Source organism: Neopelma chrysocephalum, unplaced genomic scaffold (genome assembly GCF_003984885.1).
Source record: "Neopelma chrysocephalum unplaced genomic scaffold, ASM398488v2 Primary Assembly neopelma1_60, whole genome shotgun sequence".
Classification (NCBI taxonomy): Eukaryota; Metazoa; Chordata; class Aves; order Passeriformes; family Pipridae; genus Neopelma; species Neopelma chrysocephalum.
The window spans coordinates 17155857-17163274 of NW_020897715.1; the positions used below are offsets into that span (position 1 = coordinate 17155857).

Sequence of the window (7418 nt, forward strand, 5' to 3'; positions counted from 1 at the left end):
GAGGCGACTGGGAGGGGACCTCATCAATGTGTATAAATACCTAAAGCGGAGCAGGGGGGAAGGGAGGGGGAGAGGATGGACGCAGGCTCTTTTCAGTGGTGCCGAGCAATAGGACAAGAGGCAAAGGGCAGAAACTGTTGCATAGGAGGTTCCACCTGAACATGAGGAAGAACTTACTGTGCAGTGACCGAGCATTGGAACAGATTGCCCAGGGAGGTTGTGGAGTTTCCCTCACTGGAGATATTCCAGAACCGGCTGGACGCAATCCTGTTCCATGTGCTCTGGATGACCCTGCTTGAGCAGGGAGGTTGGACCAGATGAGCCACTGTGGCCCCTCCCAACCTTACCCATCCTGTACTCTGAGCGCGGAAGTGCTGTTGATGTGTTACTATTGGTTTCCATTCACCATGGAATTCTCCAGTGAGGAGTAGCTGCTGCTGTCTCATTTATGAGACAGTCTTTGCTGTGAAAGGATTATGGTACAACACAGCTAAAGAATGGAATGAAGTTAAGACCGTTTTCTCTTTTCCTTCCTCTTGCCAGTACCACCTTAGTGACCACACACCACAAATCACTTCTGGGTTAGAGATCCTCATGCCATGGAGTTCAGGAGCTTCCCCCGCTGTCCTTTGCTACATGCACAGTGTGGCATTGTGCTGGGTTAAGAGGGTGAGGTCATGTGTGATTATGAAGGAACTGAGACAAAATTATCATACTTCTTTTGATCCTCAGGGTCTAGGATATGCAGGATTGATGTTCGAAGAGGTCAGCGTTAATCTAGCATCCTATACAGTTTAGGAGGCACTGGTTTTGTTTGGCAAATATTACATTTCATCCACCTTTCTGCTGGGTACTCACTGCCACCATTTTTTTTCCAGACAGTCTGTACAATGACAGTCACTGCTCAGGACTGAGTGCTCCCACATTCTGGCCATGAGGAGAAGTGACTAAATTTGGGTTTTTTTCTCTTTCCTCCCAAAGATCTTCCAAGACACTCTGCCTTTATTTATATGGATATACTGGGATTAAGTCTTCCAGCAGCCTCCACTGCAAGACTGAGGAGCCGTTATATAAATGAATTGCAGCTGTTTGAACTATCAACCCTCTTGTTGTTAAACTATTTGGTTAATTCAGAGATCCTCTGTGTTCTGAAGATGGTGTTTTCCATTCCTATTCCTACAGTCATTTAAGTTATTTATGACATATTTTTAATTATTCAAAACACATTTCTCAGTCTTTTCAGTTCTCATATGAAGCAGCTGGCTTCAGTTAGCTGAACATTATTGTTAAGCCTCACTCTAAAGTACTTCAAAATTCTTGTATAAATTGCCTTACACTGTTAATTAAGGGGAAGGATGTGGCTGTTACATAAAAAAAAAAAACCTGCTCCCTATACCATGTCTCAGTACTAAACCAGAATACCCCAAATGCATCCTGCCTGGGGCTACCAGGCTGAATGGAGCTGATGTTAAAAATTAGACATTCTCAGACATCACTAATTTGGTTAAGAGACCACCTGGGAATCCATCTTACCCTCCAAGCCAAGGCTAGGAATGTGTCAAAATACTAGACCACTGAAGTGGAGAGACAAGCTCCCTCTGGACTTCTTGCCACTGCAGATACAAACTACAAGGAAAGGAGGAGACACCTGCCGAAAATCTAAATGGTAAATCTTAGTAAAATGTACATACGTGTCTTTAACTTCATGAACTGCCACTGTGAAGTTGGAAAACAAAGGGGAGAGGCAGTTTTGTGTGCCTGGGTGGTCTCACAGCAGTAGAAAATAGCAATCCAGCACAAACTAGTTCCTGAGTTCTGAATCTAGAAAATTTGCTATTTTTGCTTTCTTTAGAAAGTCAAAGCATAGAGAAGTGCATCGCTCAGGGTTCCAGAAGCATCTTCACCTGCAGAGGGAGTGTTACCACGGTAGTTATTGGCCAGGGGTGTAATATTTTTTACAGTAAACACTTCTGCAAGTCAGAGTCCTGGCAGGGGCACAGATGATTTTACAAGAAGGTGCTTCCCCCACTGAAATACGCTCCAGAGGTCCACGGCTATTTATGTCTAACCCTCACCCAGCCTCATTCACTGATGCTGCTGTAGTAACAAAGCCACAGACGCTAACCCTGGTGGTTATCACACTCCTCCCCCTCAACCCAGTTTGCTACCACAATTACATCCTGTTGTTAAACCCACAGGTACCTCCTCCTGGTTGGATGGAGGGAGGGCCTGTGGGATGGGCAGGCGTGCTGCCCAGAAGGCCTGCGCACCTCACACCGGGGAGCTGAGCGGCCTACGGAAGCAGTCTGCAGCAGTGGTTCTCAACCTTTATTGATCTACAGATGCCTGTGTTTTCCCTTGGAAATGTAAACATCTGCATACCAAATTCAAGCCTCCAGCTTTTCAGTTACCTTAGAGACCTCTTAAACGTTGTCCAAGGACTAGGAGGTGAAGGCCAGTGCTTGAGAGGGATCCTTATGCATAACCCAACAGGAGGGCCTATAGCTTCACACTCTTGTTATTTGGTTCCCTTTTTGCTGTCGAGGTACATTCGGCTCTTCTCACTCTTTAACATTCTCAGTTCAGAGGTCCCTGCTCTCCATTTCCTGTCTTCAGGAAACACTGGATGTACCCACACTTCATTCTCACAAATAGCAAAGGATTGATCTGCAGCACTTGCCCACAAGGTGGTTAATCAGCTTTACAAATGAAAGAGTATGCCAAAGGCCACAGATTATACCTGTATCCATGTTTCAATAACATATCCTAATTCAGCAGCAAAACTAGGCATAGACTCTAGTTCTTTGGTGTCACGATTTCTTTTCTTCCATTTTTTTTTCATTCATTACACAGACACTACATGAAATCGAAATGTTTGTTGGACCAAGTTACTACATCTCTCTAGTACTTTGGTGTTCTACTACACAGAAACAAGAAACCATGCACACAAATTTTATCTGTTGTACCTGAAATGACGATTGAACAGGTACCTATCTTGTAGTTAAGAAAGTGTACAGAGCAATTTCATTCTATGTTCTGAAACTGTACTAGTAAACTTGGGCAGCTTTCAGGTACATTACCTGCAAAATATTAGAAGAAAATCCTAAACATGATATATATCCTTTAGTTGATATAAAGATGATAAAATAATCAATAAAAATATAGAAGACAGGCAGAATCTCATAATTATATTCTATATTAGGAAGAAAGTTGGATGATGTAGACATATCTGTGAGGTAATTAAATATTACCTATTGCCAATGAGATTTAGGAAGATGTTTAGTTCTACCCATTAAATAAAACATCCAAAAAGTTGCATAGCTAGAAACTGACAATCTGTAATTTGAAAAGAAGTATCTGGCAAGCAGATGGAAGCAATGGGCTTTCTTTTCCAAACAACTTTGAAGCTCTGAATGTGTTCCAGAAGACCAGCAAATACTTTAAAAGTATTTGAAAAGCAAATGGGCTCATCCAGGTTGCTGTAAGGCAGTTAACCTAACACTGACGTGGCAAAATCACAGTGTAATTGATAGGGGTTGCACTCAGTTAAGAAAAGAAGCATAATGCTCTTTGTTTGAATTTAAACAAAAAGATCTCATTAAAAGAACTAGACATCCTTGTATGGCATTGTAAGTTTGGTGACTCAAGATAACCATCTAGGTCTAATGTAGCAAGACTTGAAGTGAACACTACACAGCCTGGTAACTGAAAGGGAAAAGAAAGGCAACAGATAAGAAATACATGATGGAGCCAAGCCTTAATGTGAGACACCTAAACCAGCTCAATTTAATTTAGCTGTTTGGAAGAATGAATCCAGTGACATGATCATGGTCTATAATTCATTACAGAAGAAGAAAGACTTCTTATAGAAGAAGACTTTAATGTACTGAACAAAGGAATAACAAGACCCTATGGATTAAAAAAGAATATAGTAGTAAAACAGAATGGCAGTTTTAATGGCAGTGATAATCAACAAAAAAACTCTAATAAGGGATATGGTTGATTAACCATAAGGCTTTAAATTATGAAAGTCTTAAATCTTTCTTGAAGATTTAACCAAATTATAGACCAGCAATACTATCATTAGTCACAGCTAAGATTCAGTTACTGTTTGTGGGTGACTTTTCTAAATGATTTCCAGCCTACATGATGTTTCCTTTTAAAGCAATGATAATTTGTAAAATCCAGCTAAGAACAGACAATCAGCTCAGAAAAGGACAAGAAGAAAAAGTGCTACTGCCTTCCAGCAAAGACACAAGATGCAACCTAACACAGAACTCCAGAGTCATTGTCAAGTCTTCTTGGATAAGACATACAGAAACAAATGGATTGGCATCACAATGAAAATACAGGGTCAAAGAATTCAGGGAGCTGAAGAGGAAGGACCAGGGGATCTTGTTAAGAGAATCTTCCACTTGTGAGTGGGAGGTAAATAGTCGAACCATTGTTGGCTTGAGTGCACAAAGCTGAAAAGCTGCAGAACCTCAGGCTGCATCTCAACAGGGAAGGATTTTGTACAAGTTGTTAGATTTTGCGTCTTGCAGGTAGCAACTCTCCTTTTTAAACCACCTGAAGCACTTTGACAATGTTAAACAACCTTGGGAATCCAAAGACCTAATCCAAACTCAAGTAAGTGACAAAGATAATGAAAGTAAGGTATCTCCAATTATTTCCACATCAGCAACAGGACTCAGGGTAAACAGAGAAATAGGACATTCTCATTGATAAGAAAAAAAGAGGCCTGGAATAAAGTGGCATTTCTGAAACTCAATGGGAAGTCCCTTAGTAAGAAATAATTAGGTTCATACTGAGCAACAGTAAAAGCTATAGGTACAGCAGCAAGCTGCAAACACACAAGGAATAATACCTTTGAAATGACTGGTAACACAGGAATTGTACAGCCTTAAATACATATGGATCCCCATGCTAGGTAGCAGATTCCGAGAAGGGGAAGGATAGCAGACATTAGAAAACAACACAGCAAACCAGGGGCCCGGAAAGGCAATTTCAAGCACCTTTAACATATAAAACAAAAAATGTCTGCAAGGAATTTTAACTTGTGAGCCATTCCCCCGGGAATTGAACCAGTCGGCAAAGTATAATTCCGACTTTTAAAACCTTCCCAACTTAATACAAGACACTGCACCCAAGCCAAGTCAATTTTTCAGACTTCAAGGTGATGCATATGAGATGAGGTAACTTGACTGAAACTGGCAGTTTTGTCCTGTTCATATGGAATATGGACATGGAGAAGAAAGCCACAAGTAGTAATAAACCTGTGCGAAGTCTGTGCTAACTTCCAGGGTGAGCAAAACTATAAACTGAGTTGTCCATAAAAAAAAAAAAAAGAAATAAGGCAGAGAAATGTGAATTAAACTCTCCTGTGAGGAAAATCTACCATGTGGCCAAAAGGCCCTAATTTCACAATGAAAAAGAGGAAACCTTTTGATAAAAGCTCATCCTGGGTTCAGTGAGAAAGTCTGTGAGCAAGAAATAATGTAAAGAAAATCAAACTGAAACACAACAGATGGAAAAGATGAAGGCCAGACAGCAACTGACACAAGTTAGACATTATAAAATAAGTAAAACTTTGTGGCTAGCAAAACTAGTGGTAATAGGAAAGGGTTTGTTTTTCTCTTTTAAATTAACAAAGAAATCTTACTAATAGTACTGATCCATGCTAGATGAAAATGGTAAAAATGCCAGTGACACAGAATAGCGGAAATCAGTCAACAAATATAAAGAAAGGAATAGGATGTGGCAGTCAAATGAAAATAGCAACTTCTATCTAGTACCTTAGTATTAAAGTAGGAGATGAGACAACATCTACTAGGGATATGCATTTTGAAGTCAGCAAAGAAACAGGAGTCCTAAAGGCGTTCACTAACAAGCTCTCTAGCCCATTGATTCTCATTTTAATTAAAGTTGGGATATTAGAGAAATACCTTAAGACACTCATGGCAGTATTCCCAAAAGGCAAATGAAATGACTCAATGTTAAAATTATGGAAAAGCTGTTGAGATGAAGAATTAGTGGATGAAAAAATAAAGTTTATAACCCAAGGATTTTATGAAATAAGAGATTTTGTGGTAAAATAAGAAAAGAAAAAACCCAAACCCTAATTTCATTCTTAGATGCCATCATTATACATTTGGTTTAACAAAGGGGACTGCATAGGTGCAACATACTTAAATTTTTATAAGGCATTGACCTAGCACCATAAGTCAGAAAGATTTACTGTACATAATCACATACTAAGAGGATTAAGAAATGCCTAGCCTGCAAGTCTCAAAAACAAGCTAATAAAAAGTTGCACTCAATGATGCTTTTCAAGTTAGTGTAGGTCAGATGCAATGCAGCATTTCAACCTGGATCTGAAAGTAAAAAATAACTGATACAGTTTGTGGGTCACAGAACTGGTAAAGCAGTGAGTAGCCTGGTCCACCACTCAGCCAGGTTCATTCACACAAACTGGACTTGGACACAGCCTCACGTGAAGCATCTAGGAAATAAGAACTCAGACCATACCTGTAGAAAGGGGGAAACACTATCATGGAAAGCCGAGACTTCAGATGATTGAGGAGTCACACCAGACAAGCAGCCAATGTGAGCTCCTGTTTAACGCTGTGAGTACTGGGCAAACACAATCCTCTGCAGACTTAAGGCTAAGGGACCTCGTCCATGGCATTGGGGCTTCCAGCATTCAAATCCAAAAGGAACATTTTTATAAGATACTGAAAAATTTGACAAGATGTAGAAAGAAAAGACAAGAATAATTCATGGGCTGGAGGAAATCCCTTACAGTGGAAGGTTTACAGAGTTTCATCTATTTAGCTTGTTAAAAAGTGGACTGAGACATTAGAGTGTTTAAATACCAGTCCGGGGGAAAAAGCACCACAGTGCTCAGGCTCTCTGAATCAGCGGGAAGCATGTAGTCAGAACTAGTAACCAGAAGCCAAAGCAGGGATAAATCTGGCTGAAATATTTAAACAGCAAGAACACGAAGCCCTTGCAGCAGGTTACCAATGGAAGGGATTCTGTGTCCCAATGCCTCAAAATCAAGCCAATAGATTTTGTCAACACAGAGTTTAAATACCCATTAGTTCTTGGTGCGCACTACAGGATAAATGGATTGAAATGTCACCTGTGAAGCGCAGGAGGCAAGTCAGACAGCTTCTTCTAGCCTAACCTACACATCTACAAAACACTCCAACTCTTCACAGCCAACCCTGGTGACTAAACACAGAGAGAAAGGTTTCTGCCACAGGTGCAGAGCTCCTTGCTTTCCTTGTGCAAACTGCCCAAAGGCAAGGATGTGCTGCCCTCGCATCCGCCCACACAGCCGCTTGGGACTCACGGCAGCAAGATGCTCGTGCAGTGGTCTGGTGCAGGGAGAAGGAACACACGTCACAGGGGCA

The 7418-nt window shown here is 40.9% G+C and overlaps 1 long non-coding RNA gene across 1 annotated transcript; it reads left to right on the forward strand.

The window, feature by feature from the left end:
- Window positions 1–49: 49 nt before the first annotated feature.
- LOC113966523 lies at window positions 50–1701 on the forward strand. Its single transcript, XR_003533861.1, has 2 exons — window positions 50–669; window positions 879–1701. It is a non-coding gene; the product is annotated as an uncharacterized LOC113966523 (long non-coding RNA).
- Window positions 1702–7418: the final 5717 nt, after the last annotated feature.